The sequence below is a fragment of the Rutilus rutilus genome (assembly GCF_951802725.1).
Source record: "Rutilus rutilus genome assembly, chromosome: 10".
Classification (NCBI taxonomy): Eukaryota; Metazoa; Chordata; class Actinopteri; order Cypriniformes; family Leuciscidae; genus Rutilus; species Rutilus rutilus.
The window spans coordinates 6,576,934-6,598,642 of NC_140215.1; the positions used below are offsets into that span (position 1 = coordinate 6,576,934).

Genomic DNA, 21,709 nt, shown 5'->3' on the forward strand with positions numbered 1-21,709 from the left:
CATTTTTGCTGCTGAGGTCAGCAGACACGAAAACATCTTAACAGGCTCACACTTGCGGAGGGATTGTGACAATGGACAAAAACAGACTGCATTAAAATCACTGCGATTGTCGGAATATCGATATATATATATCGCCTAGCACTAGTTCCTTCAGCCCTTGAAGAAACCCTTCACATCAGCAACAGGCACAAAGCAACAGTTTGTTTTGCACAAGATTTAATTATCTACATCCTACCACCTTTCTTTCTTTACGTGACCAATCTCTGTTTGAGTGTGTTTCGCTGCAGATTCACTTACCCACTGTTATAAAGCAGCGGATGGTGCTCCGATTTCCCACAGCCTTGAACGAGCTCTTCCTGCTGTCAGTCTCCACTTCTTCCTGGAACACAAAAGGAGAATAAAACATCAGACCAGAGCTAAAAACGATCTCTCCCATCCTGATCATGAACCATTCAAAGAGCAAATCTAAACTGAGACGACTCAGTGAGAGAAATGAACACCATAAATGGAGAAATTCACATTTTACACTTAACAATCAGTGTTTAAACACCTCTCGGCTTCCACATACAACTGCAATAAGCTTCAGAAATTCCTCACATAAAAAATGAAGGCAAACTGTATATACACACCCATATATTAACTACCAGTCAAAAGTTAGGAATAAATTATTATTTTTTATGTTTTGTCTCTTTTGCTCAGCAAAGGCTGCATTTATTACAATATAAAAAATGCAGTAAAAACAGTATAAAATGAAATAATACAATTTAAATTAACTGTTCAATGATACTTTATTTTAAAATGTAATTTATTCCTGTGATGAAAAGCTGAATATTCAGCAGCATTGCTCCAGTCTTCAGTGTCACATGATCCTTCAGAATTTATTATAATATGCTGATTTGGTGCTCAAGAAACATTTCTTACTATTATTAATGCTGAAAAGTTTTGTGGAAATCATGATGGAGATAAACATGCTTAAAAAAAAAAAAAAGCTGTTCTTTATCCTCAAAAAGTATGACAGCAAAAACTGTTAACAACATTGATAACAACAAGACAGGTTTACATATGTATATAAACAGTGTCAAGTTGACTTGAAAGATAAATACTGTAATATTATCTAGAAAAAGACTAAAAAGAAACAGCGAGTGGCATCTTTCAAGTGGCATTAACTAGGGTGTGTTTTTTGAACATGTTATCTCACTGAAGTCATTGCATAAATGTCAAGGTTGAGTTCCTGGCAGTGGACTTGTTAGCATGAGATGCCAGCAAAGGGTTTCAGACTCCAGCTGATAGTGAAAATTGGCTTACCCCTCATCATCTGCAGTGTAAAGAAAAGCTGTCAAAAGAGAGACTAACCCTCTTTGTTATCATAAATACAGCCATGAGAGCAAAGGAAAGAAAACTCAATAGAGGTTTCAAAATAGATGACAACACGGCCACCCTGAAATGGAGGGCTAAAAATAGGAAGCATATCCTGCCAAAGGAGAGTGACAACATCGTTCAATTAGGCGGCTCGGGAAAGACAAAGGCCGACGTGGACTGAAAACATACTTCCTTTCACAAACATAGCATCCATCTGATACCTTTCATTACCTGCTTTTTTCACTGGCGGATGACCAAAAAATAAAAAATTATGGAAGTGCGAGGTGAATAAAAGGAAAGCAAGATGGTCTTATTTTCTGCCTCAATGCAACACAGCTCAGCTCAACTTGATGGCTTGGTTTTCTCCAACTTTTCTCCAACTTTTTGTGAAAACGTCAATGGTCCAGGCTGGTTGAAACCAAGAGAGGGAAAGAATTTGTTTAGCAGCTGACATGGATTGCTGCTGAAATACTTGTCAGCAAGTGAATAATAGATGTGTTTTGAGAGTCCGAGAGCAGAAAACAAAGGCTGGATCAGGTTATGGGGCAGTATCTGTTCTAGGGTGTTCAGGTGGAGGAAAGAAACAATGTGTAGGCAGGAGGCCAAGAGTTCAGTCGGGATCTGGGTAAGGTTACGCATGGGAATCAGGGTAGAGGTTATTCCTCAAGGAACAGTTACAATACAGATGAAGAGAAAGAATAAGAGATAGAGTGCCAAAAGGATGAAAACAGACGAGATCTTGCACGGATCACAAATATGTCAGCTACAAATATTACATACAACAAAAAGTGAATTCTTTGACTGTATTTAAGATTTGCTGTACAGTTGTTGTTTTATACACTGACGTCTTTCAGAATTGAATTTGCTCAACTCTCAAGTTCGGTGCAATAATTTCTAAAAAGTCATCAATATTTTTCAGCTCATGGACAGATAAATTCAAATCACATGCATTGATAGTTACAAACATACAGAACAACAGACAGACAGACAGCTAGATAGACAGATAAATAAAACGACAGAGACAGACAGATAGACAGATAAAATGACAGACAGACAAAACGACAGACAGATATAGATAAAATGACACAGACAAAACGACAGACAGACATATAGACAGACAGACAAAACGACAGATAAAACGACAGACAGATAGACAGACATATATAGACAGACAGACAGACAAAACGACAGACATATATAGAGACAGACAGATAAAACGACAGACAGACATATATAGACAGACAAAAAGACATACAGACAGACATATATAGACAGACAAAACGACAGACAGACATATAGACAGACAAACCGCAGACAGACATTTAGACAGATAGACAAACAAAACGACAAACAAAATTTAGAGACAGACAGACATATATAGACAGACAGACAAAACAGACAGAACAGACAAATATACAGACAGACAAAACGACAGACAGACATACAGACAGATAAAACGACAGACAGACAGACATATATAGACAGACAGACAAAATGACAACAGACAGACATAACAACAGACAGACAGACATATATAGACAGACAGACAAAATGACAGACAGACAGACATATACAGACAGACAGACAGACAAAACAACAGACAGACAGACATATATAGAGACAGACAGATAAAATGACAGACAGACATATATAGACAGACAGACAAAACAACAGACAGACATATATAGACAGACAGACAAACAAAATGACAGACAGACAAAAATTTAGAGACAGACAGATAAACAGATAGATAGATCTCAACTCCACTGCAGCAGTAGATGAATCCCAGACACTTTAACATCCCTCTTCAGACATTTGACCGCAGTAACAGTGATCACTGACTGTGGTCGGCACTGACACTCGGTTCACCCCGTGTGGTCAGTCGGCCCCTAAAGCCACAGCGTCTGCCATACACATCAGCTCAACAAAATGTGGTTTTGTCCTGAAATACTCTGCATGCTTCATAAAAAATAGAAAAACAGCCATTTTCTGTAAACATAAGTCCATTTCTAAAAAAATTAATTGCTTATAGCATTCACTGAATCAGCAAATGTTCTGGTGTTACACAGGAATGCATGAGATTGTGTTATTTAGCTCCCGCCTGACAGAATAAATATCCGATCATATAAATAACCCTGTAGTCAAAATGCACTCTCAGCGCTGCAGTCGCTTTAAAAACTCAGCTTTCCCAGAAACAATAATGAAATAGGTGCTACCAAAAGCCCAGATGTGATCTATGGGTGTGCTGGTGTGATTTCCAGCCCCTTATTATTAAAGGGAAACCAAATTTGCCTTGATCTTTTGGTATATAAGAGGTCTTTGTACCATTAAAACTTCCTGCAAGTTTCATAGCTTAAGACGTCCTCTCCGTTATAAACGAAGCATTTATTTAATCAAGCTCTAATTACAGCTCGTTGGGGATCCGTGGTAAGAAGTGACGTCACGCATACGTCGTTTGCATATGACCGCCTCCAGCGCAAGACAACTACACCTCATTTCGCATCATCGCATCGTCATCACGCCCACAGGTGTTCAGTCGACCTGCAGCGAGTGGGTCTGTTTACAAGAAGATTGCGACGTTAGCCAATCATAACAGCGGGCGTTAACACTGAACTCTTAAAGGGGAAACACCCCCAAAACAGACTTTGAATCAGAGGATGAGAAACAGGGTAGGAAAAGGTCATAAATCACAAAAATGTAAAAGTTTTTTGTCCAAAAAAACTATAGTAACACTATAATTGCACCTAAGGGAACATAATAAATGTCATGACCCCTTTAAAACAACAGCAAATTAAACTCGAGCCACGAAAAAAGGGTCAACGTCAGTCAATTAGGTTATTAACCCAACAGGCATCAATTGTGTGATGCACTTCAGGAGGTAAAATATTAGGGATGTCAGTACGGCTTTGTAGAGAGGACAGAATTAAGACATTACAGGCCTAATGAGTCCTAAACCGCCAAAGACAAGCAGCCGACTCAGCAGAAACGCAGACTGCAGTCGCCTGAAACACAGCGGCGCTGCCTCTGCATACTAAAACAGCCCACACAATTACTGCACTCTCTCATGTGGCACTGTGAAGAGATCACCATCAAAATCCTCATTAAACACAAACACTGTTGATCATTTGCATTTAAACAACTTTACTTTGCCTCAATCTGCTAATTATCTATTTAAAGGAACAGCGACCCAAAAACACTCCCCAAAAATTACTCGCCCAAATCCAAATGACTCTCTTACATGGAAAAGTAGAGATGAAGTACAATGTAAAATGAAGTAATGTCCAACGAGCTAATCACACTAATCTGATCCACGGACTCAATGATTTGTCAATAAAGGCTTAAAATTTGATCTGTTTATAACAAAGTTACTGAATGGGTTCATAAGACTTGAAATATGAATATTTTTTATTATACTTTTGATCCTTTAGCATATTTTGCGTTGCTTGAAAAGTAAGTCGTACAAACTCTTTTCATAACACTTTTAATCTTTTTTCATATTTTCATTGCTTTAAACGAACTATTTATAGTACTTTGATACCTTTTGCATATTTTTAGTTTGAAAGCTCAAGGCCTCAATCACTGTAATTGGGAGAATTGTTTTAACCCTTTAAGGTAACAACTATTCATCAGTTTCAAAGCACCCAATGCTGGGTTTAGACTGCACAATATTTTTGTGTGTTACAATAATGTCACTGTGTTATGCGATTTTAAATCATAAAATTCTTGTTGTGTCATGGACAAGAAACAAGTCAGACTACACGTTACTTCCCGACCAATCGCTGCTTGCCATCTTTAATGATGTCATCGAGAAGGCGGAACTAACGACTTCCGGTAACGAGTGCAAACAATGGCTACCAAAGTAGCATGTTAGCTTAATGCTAATTCCAGTTCTCAACAGGTTGCTGATACAACTCGGCTATCATTCGCCAGCAATTATCTTTTTTTCACTCTGTCCTGGCAGTCCTTCGAGGAAACAAAGGCAGGCGTATTGCTGCCATTGCTCCACAAAACTTTTCTCCAATGCATAATTCCACCTAGCAGCACCAATACCATCGTCTCTTTCGTTAAACTCTAAACGTTAGTCTGCCAGGATGTTGTGAATCATTGCAGACACGGCATCGGTTGTCATCCACTATGACACACTCTACGAGATAAAACGATAGATTCTTGCAACTCGACGCCCATTGTCATTTACGAATCACCACGACACCCTTAGTCAAACAGATTGTGCCAAAACGGGGCTGATATCGTGTAGTCTGAACCCGGCATGAGACCTGAAAGAAAATCTGATATTTTCTCCGTAGCATCCCTCAAACACGTCAGCACTACTCCCGCTAGAAAAACTGTGGTGTCACCAAATCAATGGCCACCTCTCAAGTGACCTTATTAATATCGTCCAAACATGATTTATTATTTATTGCAGCTGAATGTCTACAAGGGTCCATGGTCTGTCTTGATGGATATCTGTGCGACAGGAGCCCATTATTTCCAGCATGTCATATTGAATTCTGCAGGAGTGCACTCAATTTTCCCTGAGCCGCAGGCCCGGGGCCAGGGGGCCAGTTTAGGATCTCGCTCTGTCAAAACTACATTTCAGTCAGACGGAGACGGCCCCTCTGCATGCCGCTAATGGATTGCTCTTTTTCTTTTTCACCCTGATGGAATTGAGAATCAATGGCATCATGGCTGCGGGGACAACGGCTCTGGATTCAATGAGCGTTGATGGCTGTTTGAGAAGCATCAAGCCTTTGATCCGTGCCTGAACCTCCGGTAATGAGGAAGATCAATTTTGATTGTTGTAGTAGATGAACTACGGGTCTGAGGGCAATTTTATATTCATGCCGAGGCGGCCGTTTCTGCCGTCTAATTGAGCATGGGCTTGATTAGAATTCATCTCGCTCCATGCGGCCTCTATTTTGGGGAGGTTCAAGTAACAGTTTCGTCACCCAAATTGGCTCAGACCAAAAGTTTGAAATGGTTAATCAGCAGGGGGAGCAATAACGCACCACCGAGAATGGACGGTCTTGAAAAAAAAAAAAGATATGACAAGCTTCACACTGAAGTAAACATCAATCTGATTTAACAAGACAATGTCATTAAAGGGACCTGAAGGGATTTATTAAAAAGAAACATGCTAAAATGTGTAGGTACGAGGATTTCCCGAAGTAGGCCGAAGTGGTGAGATTTGGTTTGGATTGTCATATTGAGGCAATGAGGGTGGTATAAAAGGAGATGTTTATTTCTGAATACAGGAAACTTAAACTGAGGTGCTTCCATGGAAGGCAATTGTGTTGCACTGTGGCTTAAAGCTACTTAAAAGGAATAGTTCACCCACAAATGAAAATTATCCCATAATTTACTCACCCTCAAGCCATCCTAAGTGTGTATGACTTTTTGTTCGTTTCTAAATTTTATAAGGACAAAACACATTAATCAACATTTCTGTAAATGTGCCAGTGTTAGCCAGCTGGCTACTCTTCATCTTTCAGCCGAACACAATCGGAGAAATATTAAATAATATCCTGGCTCTTCCCAGCTTTGTAATGGCATTGAATAGTGTTTCTTTTGTATGTGTAGACACGCACATTCTGGTCGTGTTAAAGGGATAGTTCGGCCAAAAATGATATTTAACCCATGATTTACTCACCCTCAAGCCGAAGGATGCATGCACATTTTGGGACTTGGAGGAGGTGGATCCCATAGCTTCACACTATAACCACTGAAAGATCTGAGACATTTTCTAAAATAACTGAAAAATGTGTTCGTCTGAAAAAAGATTGACATATGCATCTCAAACGGCTTGAGGGTGAGTAAATCATGGGTTAAATATCATTTTTGGCCGAACTATCCCTTTAAGACGACCAATTTGAACGTTCTTCTCAACGCGCACATTCTGGCCATGTTCGAACTTGTAATATTTTTTTAAAGCAGACCTACCTTTAGATTTACCCACATATTAATCCTTTAGTTTACTGTGGCCTTGTTTTACTGATCTCTTAAGTGCTAGAGTAAATTAATAAATGTTACATTGTAAATTAAGTAAAGGCGTTCCGTATTATAAATTATAATTCATTTATATGGGTTATCAAATGTTTGTTTTAAGTTATTGGCCTATCATTTTCAAAAGTATATAACTTACACAGCATAGGCTATATTTATAACTGAACACACACACACACACACACACACACACACACACACACACACACACACACACACACACACACACACACACACACACACACACACACACACACACACACACACACACACACACACACACACACACACACACACACACACACACACACACACACACACACACACACACACAACTTTATTCACTTTCAAATAATAATGTTTTTGTAATTTGGTACTCAACCCAAAACCTTTCATTATCATATTTTTTTTGTCAGAGCTGTTGTGTAAACAAATTAAAATAAAAGTCAAATAAGACAGCAGGTTAAACTATATGTCTTTAGAACAAGAGTAAAGTGTCTGTTTTATCAGTAAAAGCCAATAGCCAACTGGATAGAAACAAACTTCTTAAAATTAATTTTCACTCTGTGAATCACAAGTGGTGATAAATGTTTTTGAAGTCTAAAAACTAATTATTTTAAACACAAATGGAGACATGAGTTCTGCTATGACCCTATAGTTTGTGCTGTTCTGTCTCTGTGTTGTTTACAGTAAACATCGTCTTGGATGCTGCAGGCTGATGAGTGCTATAATGAAATTAGTACATCATATTTAAAATAGGTTTTGATATGCATTACAGGCTCGACATTTACGCTTGTCCGGGACAAGTGGATTTTTTTGAAGGGGCAGGTGATAGAGAATTGTACTTGCCCGACCGGACAAATAGCCTGATTAAAACGTCAATAACAAAAAATGTTAGTGATGACAAGCAGCGATCTGATATCTCATTGTTTGGGGTTACCATGGCTTCTCAGAACGTTGGAGTATCGGCGAGCCAATCAGGGATGAGTTCCCGAATGAATATTCATGAGTCTCCCCTACCACCCTGCAAAAAAAAAAAAATTCGCACCCAGGACTCTTGACATCAGTTGTACCGAAAAAGTGATTAGCCAGGCTTCCCATTTGCAGACAACAGGCCAGTAAGCGTCCAACTGTGAAATGGAAACGACTGAAAAGAAACACTGGCGTTTTGTTTGAATATGACGGATTACTCTCTTTAAGAGAAAAAAAAAAGGAAAAGGAATGGCAGAGGAATAGAGGTTCTTCTATGGTTCTTTTGCTCGATAACGTGCAATTACGTTAAGCATGGCATTTTGAATGAACCCTACCAAGACAGGCAGTCAGTCTTAATCCCTCCTTTCATAGTGGCTGAAAATTACATATTGCTAAGGATCAGTTACATTATGAAAACATTAAAAGCAATTCTAGTGAATTATCTATAATGACCATAATGCAGTGTGTTTCAAAGCAGCCATATAAAAAAGGCTATAGCCTATGGAAACTTCAAACATAGGCACAATAATGTTTACGCCTACTTTATCAAACAATAAAAGGCACCTATCATACAATAATGTCGTAAAATACTTGTTCTACGTAACAGCATTAAATAATGAATAAATAAATAACATTTATTTACAAAAGGACGACAGAAAGAAACTTATTTCTACTGCTACTACTACTAATTGTTAAATTATGATATAAAATGTATTAAAAACATAAATTAGCATTATAAAAAATAAATATAAATGTATGACTGCCCCAGACTAAAACTTTCTAGTAGTAGAAGAGCGACTAGTAGTCGAAGAGCGACTAGTAGTCGTTCATTTAAGTAATTGGTTGACTAGTTGATAATGTTTATGATGTTAATATAGTTTCAGGGCTGAGAAAGAATATTATAAGTAACATTGCTAACATTGTTATACATTAAAGAGAAATACTAAACCTATCTTATCTATCAATACTGATTTAGCACCTAATAGCACACATTTACCTAGGTTAACACATGTAAGAGTGAGCGGCCATGTAAAAAGTGGCTACTAACATGTTTCAAATGATAAGCCTTTTTATTAACGACTAACAGACTAATTAAAATTTGGTCGACTATTAAGGGCAGCCATATAAATTATTTCATAAAAATATTTCTAATAAACAACTACTAAATAAGTAATTGAAAGTAAAATACTAGAAAACAAAACAACAACAAACAAACTTGATATTAAAGATGATTGATACTTATTTGAAATTACCCCACACTTCAATATCCAACGAGCATCAGTTGAAGAGTGCTTAAGACATCTAAAAATGCGCCACAACGCTGAGATTCATTGACATTTTGGTCATTTTCTAAGCTTCATGCAAATTAGACTATGATACAATAATAACACCAATTTAGGCTATTTAATCGCTGTCAGTGTCAAGAGACTTGGGCTTTCAGACTGACACCAGTGACTCAACACAACAGAAATGCTCACAAACTCATTACTTCAAACCATCTGAATGAGAAATAGGTCTTATTTACATGTGAGAGATTACATCTCTTCAACTGAGAGGCCATCATTAGACACCTGCAACTGTTGATTCCCCAGCCCTTGACTGCAATGTTAAGGCTAGTGTGCTCACGGAGACCCTTCGGGGCAGTCCCAATGATGGACGTCGCTGCAGTCTCGCTGTCCCCATCCAGTGACATCAGCAGATACGATGAATTCAGGGTGTAATCTGGTAGCCTTCACCACTGAACGACCAAAAATCCAACACAGAAGCAGGATCGATTGGGTCCAGTGTTGTAAATGGATTGCAGAGGTGTGCTGTCGGTGTTGATAGCGTGTGCAGTGCTGCAAACAACAGCCCACCCCCTCTCTCACACACACACACACACACACACCGATTCACTTATGTTGCATCCTGGGCGCCTGAAGGAATATTTGCTATTTCAGCATGGCGCATTCATGCGTCTTAGAATAAATGAAAAGCATCGGCGTAATCTGGAGCTGATCTATTGACGCGCTGGGAGTGCAGGACACAGACGTGACTATGGAGATGATCTGGATCCTCTCAGTCCAGTATTCCACATGGCTCCGCTCTGTGCAGTCTTACAGGCGCTCGCATGGAGGTCATGTTTTCAGGAAACAGTTGGAAGAAGAAAAAAAAAAAGAAAGAAGAAAAAAACATTTCCTGCACTGATTTAGTTCGATCGACAAAAAAAAAAGAAAAAAAAAAGTGAAATATGAAAGGAAAGAAAAATCTATAGCTGCCCCCTTATAGCTGACAAAAAAAAAAAAAAAAAAGGAATTGGTGAAGTCACGCAGCGACTTATCGCTGACAATGCTGTATTATGTATTATGTCGGTCAGAAAAGCCAAAGTGTGGGAATATTTCGAGGGTAAAGAATGACCACAAATAGGTGACGTGCGACCTTAAACATTATTTATATATGTAACTGTATTGTTTCAGTTGCTTTTATAGATTATATAGGCTTTAAATGTATATTGGTTTTGTTCTGACCTATTATGCCCCTTTTCACAAGATATAAAGTAAGTCTCTAATGTCCCCAGAGTGTGTATGTGAAGTTTTAGCTCAAAATACCCAACAGATCATTTTTTACAGCACGTTTAAATTGTCACTTTTTGGTGCTCAGAAAAACGCGCTGTTTTAGTGTGTGCCCTTTAAATGCAAATGAGCTGCTGCTGCACGGCACAGGGGGCGGAGCTTCATGAGCTCGCGCTCAGTCTCAGGACAATTTCATCTCACGGAATGATGATAATATCAGAATCTCTCGGTAACGGTGTTCATTTCGACCCGGAGTCGAACAATAATGCCTACAGAGTCAGAGTGCTGTATGGAGATGGAACAGGTATAGTTTAGTTTAATTACGGTTATAACATATTTGTCATCTGCTTGTATGTATCCATTATTAATAGCCTACAAGTCTGCTGTTTCGGACCAGGTCCGAATGATGATCAAAAATATACTGATGAGTTTAATAAAGTTTATTGTACATCACACAAAAGATGAAGCGTCAGTTTTACTCTAGAAAATCTCCGTAAGAGCTGAGTAAACACAGTATAAGAAGTGCGCAAGTACATAAACGAATTTCGGTAGAGTTGAGGGAGCATTTCCTTTGAAAACAAAATAATTCCACCTCGTCTTCAGCGGCTGCTTCAGATTTCAGGATCGAGATTAATACATCCAGCCACACAACACCTACAACGCTTGGGAGACATTCTCGTCAGTGCAGCAGTGGCGGATGTGTACAACTCGCTGTGAACTCGATCAGGGCGGGTCTATGTTAAACCGGCAGTGTCTGTCAACACTCGTGGGCGGGGCCTGTGCTGTAGTGACGTCACTAAAACAGCATTCTGAAAACAGGTCGTTGGGAGACACTTCTTGTGATTTATGGGGATTAATAAAAAAGGAGTGAGTGGATTTTTATCACTATTGGGTGGTTGTGTACACACACTGCCAACACACATTTATGTCCAAATAGCATGCAAAAGTGAATTTTGCATAATAGGCCCCCTTTAATTCGATGTTTAGGCAATTTTATAATACTGCTATCGCTTGCTTTTGCTGCTGCTTTACCTGTGTTTTGATCTGGAGATTCAGTACTCTTTCAGAAGACGTGTAATAGCGCCCCCTACTGTATAACAGTGAAAACACGGAAAGCCAGAATTTTCCGTCAATGGCAGGGAAGCGTTGTCTCATATATTCCGAAAACGTCCGTCATATGGCGAAGAAAGAGTTTAAACAGATAGCTTGAACCAAATCACTGAAATGAACTGAATGAAATGGCCAACTCTAAAATGTTAAACTACAGAAGCTAAAAGCTAGGGACACTTATTTAAACAACATACACTATAACCATGAAACAAGTAAAGACTGACAAACTAGTCCAACGACACGCACTAAGTGGTTTAATTTTACGTTGCAAATATTCAATATAATTGCCATATATCCTACTTCGAAGCATCCATCGTTATCATGTCACTGACTATGATCATTCCTATGAATCATATTTAAGTGAAAAAAAATAAGATCCAAAGGAAACAACAACAGCTCATTTAAGACAGGCCCTGCCCTCCCCGTGCCCAGAAAGTCCATCATCCCACCACAATCCACAGCTAAAGACGTCAGTGCTGCAGGCAGCCAGCAATCTGCTCAAAACCAGGACAGCGCTCCGTTTCCCCATCCCCCTTCGGGATGCAAAGACGAGAGATCCTTAATGCAGGGCTGTTGCTATATCCACATCCATTTCCCGTCAGGGATTACGTCTGTGAAACGCTCCATAACACGTCAGACAGGACAGCCATTACCAAAAGCAACTTCTTTCCATGATGACCCACAAACGGAGACGGTCGGCCATGACACTTATGGAGGCTTCTATACTAAACCTGTGAAGCACGGAAAAGGAAGGGGATGGAGACAGGCACAATGGACTGTAATGAACAAACTTAGGCCGTGACTCCTATTTTAAGGCCAGGAGGACAGAGCTTGGGAAAATTAAACTTCTGATGAACCCATCAAAACCGTCATGACTTTTTTTTCTTTTTTTTACACTCGCTGTAATTTGAGTGTCTGAGGATGTATATAAATATCTTCTGGTCTCGTCTATGAGAGACTAGACGGCAAACCAGACAGCTGAAAAACGTTTGAGAGATTGAATGGGCATTACAGGATTACAAGTCTATATTACTCTTTAATCCATGTATATTTGTTAGTTATTTATAATACATATTTTATTTACATTAACTAAAAAAAAAAAAATAATAATAATAATAATAATAATAATAATAATAATAATAAATATATAAATATATAATAATAAATATATAAATATATATAAATTATATATATATATATATATATATAGTGTTTTAATAAATTTAAACAAAATAGTACATAATATTAAATAATATCAGTCAACCATTTTGTGTAAAAGAAACTGAAAAATAAAACAACCATTCAAATTTTTGGGGTTAGTAAGATTTTTTTTTTTTTAAATTAATACATTTATTCTGAAAGGATGCATTACATTGCTCAAAAGTAACAGATTAAAACAAGCTTTTTCTATTTTTTTCCTGTTACTTTTGATCAGTTACAAAACCTTTCTGTTTTAAATAAATGCAGATCTTTTGAACTTTCTATTCATTCATCAAAGAATCCTGAAAAAAAAAAAAAAATGTATTAGAATGATTTCTGAAGGATCAGTAATAATGCAGAAAATTTTGCTTTGACATCACAGGAATAAATAAAGGGGTGGTATAATGCCCTTTTCACAAGATATAAAATAAATCTCTGATGTCCCCAGAGTGTGTATGTAAAGTTTTAGCTCAAAAATACAGCACAGATATTTTTATATAGCATTTTAAAGTTATCACTTTTTGAGGGTGAGCAAAAACGCACCGTTTTTGTGCCTGTCCCTTTAAATGCAAATGAGCTGCTGCTCCCGGCACAAGGGGGCGGAGCTTCAACAGCTTGTGTGCTTTTACCTCACACAGACATGCACTGAAAATTTCTAAAACTTTTAGCCTTTTATGTTCAAACCGGATTCAGACAATGATGGAGAGACTCGAGAAGAAGTGACAACATGTAGAATGCAACAGGACGTTTCTGAATGGTTAGTTGATGAATTTATGTAGCTTATGTGTAGTTATCTTCTAGTCATTGATTAGCATATTCTGTCTTGATAATCTATAAATCGTGTTCCTGGGGGCGGGGTTTATGTAAATTTTAGGGTTGGTGATGTCACAAACCCGGGAGGAATGTCGTGTAGTCTCTACCAGCCGTTTGTTGTAGTCCTTAAAAAGCAATTTCTTTAAAATAAAATATCTGTTTGCTTTAAACTTTGAGCGTTGTAACTTTGCACAGATGTTGTTTATGCTCAAACAGCAACATTACACACTAACTTTAGAAAAGTGAAATCATCATCAACCACCCCTTTAAAATATATATTTTGTATATATAAAATATGTATTTTTATATTGTTGATATTTATTTCATATATTATTTTTTCAGAAGAATTGTTTATTCCATTTATTACGGCAAGTCTTCACTGAACATCAGCGTCTTTGAACATAAGTGTGCTTTTATAAAACTGAGCAGCAATGAGCCACTCGAGGCCCTGCGTTACGGTCTTTTTACCACGGCTCTCGTGGCTTATTGCTTTACTTTATCAGTCCACGATGGCAGACCTTAATTCCTTCGACTTGGCCGAGTGAAAACCATCCCCAGTCGTACTAAAGTAAAGCCAGATGAAAGACGGTTTATTAAACGACTTTGGGTCCAGTCAATCGCGCTCAGTCTCCTTCAAACGGCACGGAGCGTCTATTGAGCCTCCACCTGTGAGCCATTCAATAGACAAAATCTCTCTGAGATGTCAATATGTTGTATTGATCTCAATAAAACATGAAATTAAATATTGACTGACTGCTCTCTTCCAGCGCCGCGGCAGAAATAGCTAACGAAATGTCCTGAAAAACGCAGGCCAAAGCACACAAAAGCCTGATTGTTCTCTGGAAACATTTGCACTTCGCATTTCTGGATTTGCATGCCAAGCGGTTTCGCTTGAATAAACACATGATTTTCATTCAGGATAAATTATAAAGTAGTAGCGCGTTTTAACCTATTGAAAGCGGCATAAATGGGTGACATATAGTTGGCTTCAGAAGCCACACACACACACACACACACACACACACACACTTAACCCTGGAGTCGTGCTTATCCTGACATGGTACGCTGCATTTGCCGAAGCATTTCACCCTGTGACAGCTTCCCTCCCCCAATCCCAGAGGATAAATGCACTTCATATGGACAAGAGGAAAAGAGCTGAATGAGAAACTGATGAGAGTGTCCGAGAGAGGGAGAGGAGAAGAAGTGGAAGAGAAGATAAAGATGACAGGGCAGTAAGGTTTTCCTTTTTTTGTGTGTTAGCCCCGTCGGGGCCTGTAGTCCAGATTTACATTGGCCTTGCAGCATGTCAGCATTTTTACTTGTCATTTAAAAAAAACAAAAAAAAAAAAAACAAAAAAAAAACATTCCCACATATCAACCCTTGCACATTTCCCAAATAAATATAGGTTGACCACGCAATCAGTTACCTAGAGGAATTTAGTACTGCAGGATGTGTTTTATAATAAAGAGTGTCATTAAAAGCGCATTAAGATACACTGTTCCCCGAGCGTCTTTCTGCGCACACACGCCGAGACGGAGCTGAACATGAATATGCAAATTATAGCCAACAGTGCGGTTCACACCGAACCGGTCAAATAGTCTAAACACAAATGTCAAAATGCCATTTTGGTGAGCATCCTCGTAACAGTCGGTTATGTCTTAAGTGAATATAAACAGTCGAGATAGAAAAAGCGTGTAAAAGTATATTGGATCCAGAATTCGGTCTTAAAGTGACAGCAGCCTAAAATTACTGCTTCAGTTTGTGTCATTAATGTTAATCAAACAACAAAAGACAAAGATGGATATTGCTGACTTCTGTAACTGTAATGTTCAGTAAAAAAAACAGTCCAAACACTATCATGACAGTTTCGTGCCTGTCATCCACCATGTTTGTTTACTCTACAGTTATGTTTGACCGAAAGAGATTTTGCAAGATTTCCTGTATTCACAGTCGGGTTGTTTCTGAAGGGAATCTGTCTTGGTATAGGAACAAAACAGATTTTTGATGATTTTTTTTATCATCATGTTGTTTGTGGTCTCTCACGTTTTGAAAATCTGACAAGTTTTTAAAAATCTTATAGTGTGGGCCAGCCTTAAGTTTGCAAGGCATAGAAAAGCATGCACAAGATCAAGATGTAGCGACAATAGAGCAACGGTTCAACAGGGCAAGTGACAGGCCTGAAACTCTCTCTCATCCTTCATTACCTCGACACCTTACTCACTGAGAGACTGACGTGACCTTGAGGAAACGCTGGGGTTTATTCATACAGTGTGCGATCCCTCGTCAGAGCAGAGCCATGACATCATTTATTATTCACATTATTATTATTTTGATTCCGTGACTGATAACATGCCACAGTCAGCAGTGAACAACAATCAATCATGTACATACACCATGATCAAATAAAACACTAATTCAATGTGTGGCAAAACCTGTACAGAAATAAACAAGCATGACTTTATTAATAAAGAAATATTTTAGGTTCAACAAAGTTCAGCTTTATGAAAAGTATTTGTGGTATAATATTCACTAACACAGAAAATTATTTCCTTAAATCGAGAAAAAACTAAATTACAGTTAGTTACACAAACTGTGAAAAATGCTATAAACAATATTAGTGTCATTTTATGACCATTTAATGCCACTGATTATATAATGGTAATATAACAGCATCATAACGCAAGTGATTTCAACTAAACAAAAAAAACTGTTAATTCTAAGAATATTTAGACACTGGAATTGTAAGTAAAAAAATAATAATATCCTAAATAAATAAAACTTGAATAAATAATAAATAAACCTTTTTAGACAATGTGCAACGTACATTATTGCTGAAAAACACAAACCCTATTCAGCAGTCTGATGTCCATATGAACAAAGGCACAAATGCCACAACAGGTCATATTCTGCTGCTACAAACATGATAAACTACTTTTATCTTGAGCACTGCGTGTTTATAATGTGTCGTCATGCACGGGACGCAGCAACGCAACTGTCAAACACGTCACGTTTACATAGATCGCGTTTTTGCATACTCTGTTTTTCTCTCTGAACAGCCCCAACGCTTTCAGTGAGTGTGCGTCATTTCGTTCTGCTGTCTTTATTTTGCAGCTCTCTGTGTGAGGAGGAGCTGCCTGAGCCCCGCTTTCACCTCCGACACAGAGAGGACACCGACAGGTGAAGAAAAGGGTGTTACTTGAGGCGTTATAGTGTTTTCCTGTCCACTACAGGCTCTCCAAATGGAGTCGAAGCTGCAATGACAGAGGCAGCGCGATTGGCTGAAATCTTGGTGACATTCATTTCTATGTAACATAATTGGCAATATCACACCACCAAAAATGTCCATCTATCGTGAGCATTTTCTCATCATGTTGATCATCATCTAGAATACTAGATCAACATTCTGAATCAGTTCACCTCAAACTGTTAGTTTAATAGTGAAAATTCCAAATCTAATGATTCATTTGTCCTGTCACTCAGAAATGTAAAAAAAAAAAAAAAAGAGAGAGAGAGAGAGAGAGAGAGAGAGAGAGAGAGAGAGAGAGAGAGAGAGAGAGAGAGAGAGAGAGAGAGAGAGAGAGAGAGAGAGAGAGAGAGAGAGAGAGAGAGAGAGAGAGAGAGAGAGAGAGTGTGTGTGTGTGTTAACATTAATTGGATTCCTGACATTTTTTTATTATTTAATTTAATTTCTTTTTTGTCAACCGAACCCCATTTGACACAATATTATTGTTAATATTTCAAGAATGATTCGCATGTTCACAGTTCTCTAATGTCAGTTATTGGGCACATTACATGCAGGTAAACAAAATATTAAAATTTTTGGGTAGCTTTCATTTGGATTAAAAAATATTTTTTATTTTTTATGATTCATTATATTACCTTATCAACTCAAGAACAGTTTTCCTTCACGAACCCCCAGTTTTGGAAACGCTGCATTAATGATTTAGAGAGAGATAAATACAATTCACACTGCGCTGACAGACGGCATCCAACACTTCGCCGGATCAGTGTGTTACACCTGTCGGCGTCTGTTGCCGCTTGGTGTCGCCGATCAAACATCTTGAATCGGCGTATGCCGGGTCTTGGATTGCCTGAGAAGTGTAATCTGATGACTGTATGCATTGGTCGGCGTCTGTCGGTTCAGTGGGAATTGGCCTTTACTCTAAAAATGGCAACAATGACTGTTTAGTTGAAATGATGATTCCCGAATCAAAAGTCTAAATGAAAACTGGAACACGGAAAACCCTGAGTGTAAACGCACAGATCATTAAATCAATTAATATCAATTAGAAAATGTGCATATTGTGAGCAATCAGCCAGCGCTCAAAAGCTTGTTTTCCCTCAAGACACATCAACATCCATTCAGCATGCAGAAAACATGCCTCTCTCCACAGCTCTCAGACACACACTCATGGGTACGCTACTCGTTTCATCTTTCACATCTTCTGACAGCAGAAGATCAGATCAAACACTAATAATAATAATAATAATACAAGAAATAATATAAAGTAAAGGCTTAGCCAAGTGCATTATGGGTATCGACTCTACACTCTAAAAAATGCTGGGTTGTTTTAACCCAATGTTGGGTCAAATATGGACTAACCCAACGTTGGGTTAAAAATGCAATTTAAAAATGGACATACCCAGCCGTTGGGTTACATTTTTTATGTAACCAATGCAATTTGTCCATTTTTTAATAGCATTTTTGTCCATTTTTGATTTTGTCCAAAATGCAATTTGTCCATTTTTAAACTGCATTTTTTAACCCAACGTTGGGTTAGTCCATATTTGACCCAACATTGGGTTAAAACAACCCAGCATTTTTTAGAGTGTATTTAACCTCTACAATCCAGAGTTGATTTCAACCTATTAGAGATCACCAATGATTGTGTTTAAAATCAAAATAAAATTTATAAATTAATTAAATGGTAACACTTTACAATAAAGTTTCATTTGTTAACATTAGTTAACATGAACAATATTTTTACAGCATTTATTAATCTTAGTTGATGTTAATTTCAACAATCATTACTATATTTTTTAAATCAAACAATGAACAACTATTTCTATATCCTAATATTAAAAAAAGTAATAAAAGTTGTAAGAAATATCTTAGTTCGTGTTAGTTAACTGATTAATGTTAACAAACGAGACCTTATTGTAAAGAGTCGCCAATTAAATACATAACATTTGGTGTAGAGGTGTTTTGTTAACTATTAATTATCATAAATGTGACTGAAAGTAACTATAAGAAAAACTATGCCAGGTGTAAATGTATCAATACAAAGCAGCATTTAAAATTTAAGTACTATTTGTGGAAAGTGTCAGGAATATTCCAACAACTATGAAGCATGATTTATTTTTTATTTTCTTATAATAAAGAGATTCCTAAAATATAGACTAATATAAATAAAAAAAATAATGTGCATGAAAAGTTGTCAGTGATTTCTGAATACGTCTGACGTGAACTGAACTGAAAAGGCACAGGGTGTCCTGAACTAGAGGTGAGAAGTTTTAGACATCAAATTGACATTTAGATTCATGGGCATTAATTTGGCAGTGCCTGCTGGGAAAATATATACATTTTTAAAAATGCCTATGAATTAATCATGCTCCTGCTCGACTGAGTAAAATTCAGGGACGTGACAAAATGAAAAGAATTTAATCAAATTAAAACCAAAATTTGTCAGATTAGGGAAGTAAAACAGTTTGCAAACGACAACTGACGCAGATTTTAAATTGGTTGATTGAAAAGAGCATCAGTCCAACAGCAGGCAAAGAATGAAGCCCACTTATCTTCATGCTTCAACAGCATTAGAAAAACCAAATACCAAAATGTCACATTCTAGGGGATGGAGGCTGACAAATAACTCGGACTAAACTATCAATCACAACTATCAGCATCAGTGCAACTGACAGCCGCCACAGTCCGCTGAAAGAGCTGCTTCTCAAAATGACACTCGCTCCAGCGCCTCAGCTCATTGGCTGACTAATTAACCAACGCCCACTTCATCTCTGACACATCAACTCCGAAGGGTTTCGAAGAAAGTCTGTCCGAGCCCAAAGACATTTGCCCGAAGAAATGCAGCTCGTAATTGAGAGTCATCACCACATGCTGATCTTCACATGGTCTTGAGGGGGGTGAAAAAATATTTACTGAGCATAAGCATTAATTATTAAAAAGTCTCTTCATGACCTTAAGCAAATATTAGGTTTGAGGGATCCGTACATCAGCAGAGCCAGTTGAAAGATTTAATGATTCTGCGGTGCTGGAACTGCAGTAAGAGAGAGAGCGGTCCTTCAAAACAAGATTTGTGCCCGTTTGTAAATGCTGCTGGCCCAAGGACATTAAAGTCAACGTGTCCAAATGTGCTCGCAACGCACATCTGTAATGCATTTTAAAATAAAACAAAATATTTCGGAAAAAAATGTTTGTAAGGTGAAGTAGTGTTCCCTTGGGCACATTAATCAACCAATAAAAATGGCCAAATAACTAATAATTATTAAAGGTGCTCTAAGCGATGTTGCGTGACGTCACTTCTTGTTGACGTTCAAAGTCAACGGCTAGCTCAGCCCTCCCTCCTCCTCATGCCGTCCCCTCCCCCTCCCTTCCGTGCTTCCTGAAACAGGACTGTAAATTCAGGACTTCGCGTGTTCCTTCTCCTTTTCTATTTGTTCATCGGAACGTCGTCTCTTTGGTCGTGTGTCGGCCGTATCAAAATTCAAGAGAATATTAATTCTAACGTTAGTCGTTGTCTTCTCTAGGACTCCTCTCCTCTAGCTAACTTCACTCTTCATGCTTCTCTCTCCTCCACTCCCCACACCCTCCTTCATGTGCACGTGCACTGACCCCCCAACCCCCACCCCCCACCCCCAAATCATTCTTGTCGGTTATTGGCTGGAACACTGTTTGTTATGTTTCGTGGTCCAGGCTGGGCCAGTTTGTTTTTGTTGCCGTTTGTGGAGCCTGGGCTGTCTACAGAGACCGCGTTTTTTTACAGTGTGTTCAGGGGACAAGCAGCTAGCGGAAAGTAAGGAGATGTTTGCTGTATGTGACAAAAAATGTTTAGGCCTAAAAAAACGTGACATCGCTTAGAGCACCTTTAATTAGCTTATGTATGTTCACTACAGGACAAGTGGACAGGCAGCACTCAATATATACAAATATATTTTAAAAACTTGGGTTGAGAGAAATGTACACTTTTGTCAACGAGCATGCATTAAACTGATCAAAAGTGACAGTGAAGACATAAATAATGTTATTTATATTTTAAATAAATGTTGTTCTTTTACACTTACTATTCAGCCAAAAAAAAAAAAAAAAAGTTTCCATAAAACCCTGTTTTCAACATTGATAAAAAAATAAATAATAATAATAATAATAATAATAATGTTTGAGCACAAAATCAGCATATTGAAGGATCAAGTGACACTGAAGACATTTTAATTATTATCAAATAATTGCAGCCTTGGTGAGAATAAGAGATTTCTTTAAAAATACAAAAAAAAAAATAAATAATAATAATAATAATAATAATAATAATAATAATAATAATAATAATAATAATAATCCAAAATTATTATTAATTCCAAAATTGTATTTTTCCAAAACATACACCGGTATCATTTTTTAATTGTATTTATTTATTTGAAAACCATGAGAATCTGAGTGCCAAACAAACCGAATAGATGGTTTTACTTC

General features: G+C 37.8%; 1 protein-coding gene across 2 annotated transcripts in view; it reads right to left on the minus strand.

The window, feature by feature from the left end:
* The window catches only part of adarb1b (adenosine deaminase RNA specific B1b), a 163,347-nt gene that overhangs the window by 108,588 nt on the left and 33,050 nt on the right, over positions 1-21,709 (minus strand). For both annotated transcript variants that reach the window (XM_084420794.1, XM_084420795.1), the window contains exon 2: positions 298-379. The gene's annotated coding sequence lies outside the window, so the exon portion shown is untranslated. The remainder of the gene's footprint in view (positions 1-297; positions 380-21,709) is intronic.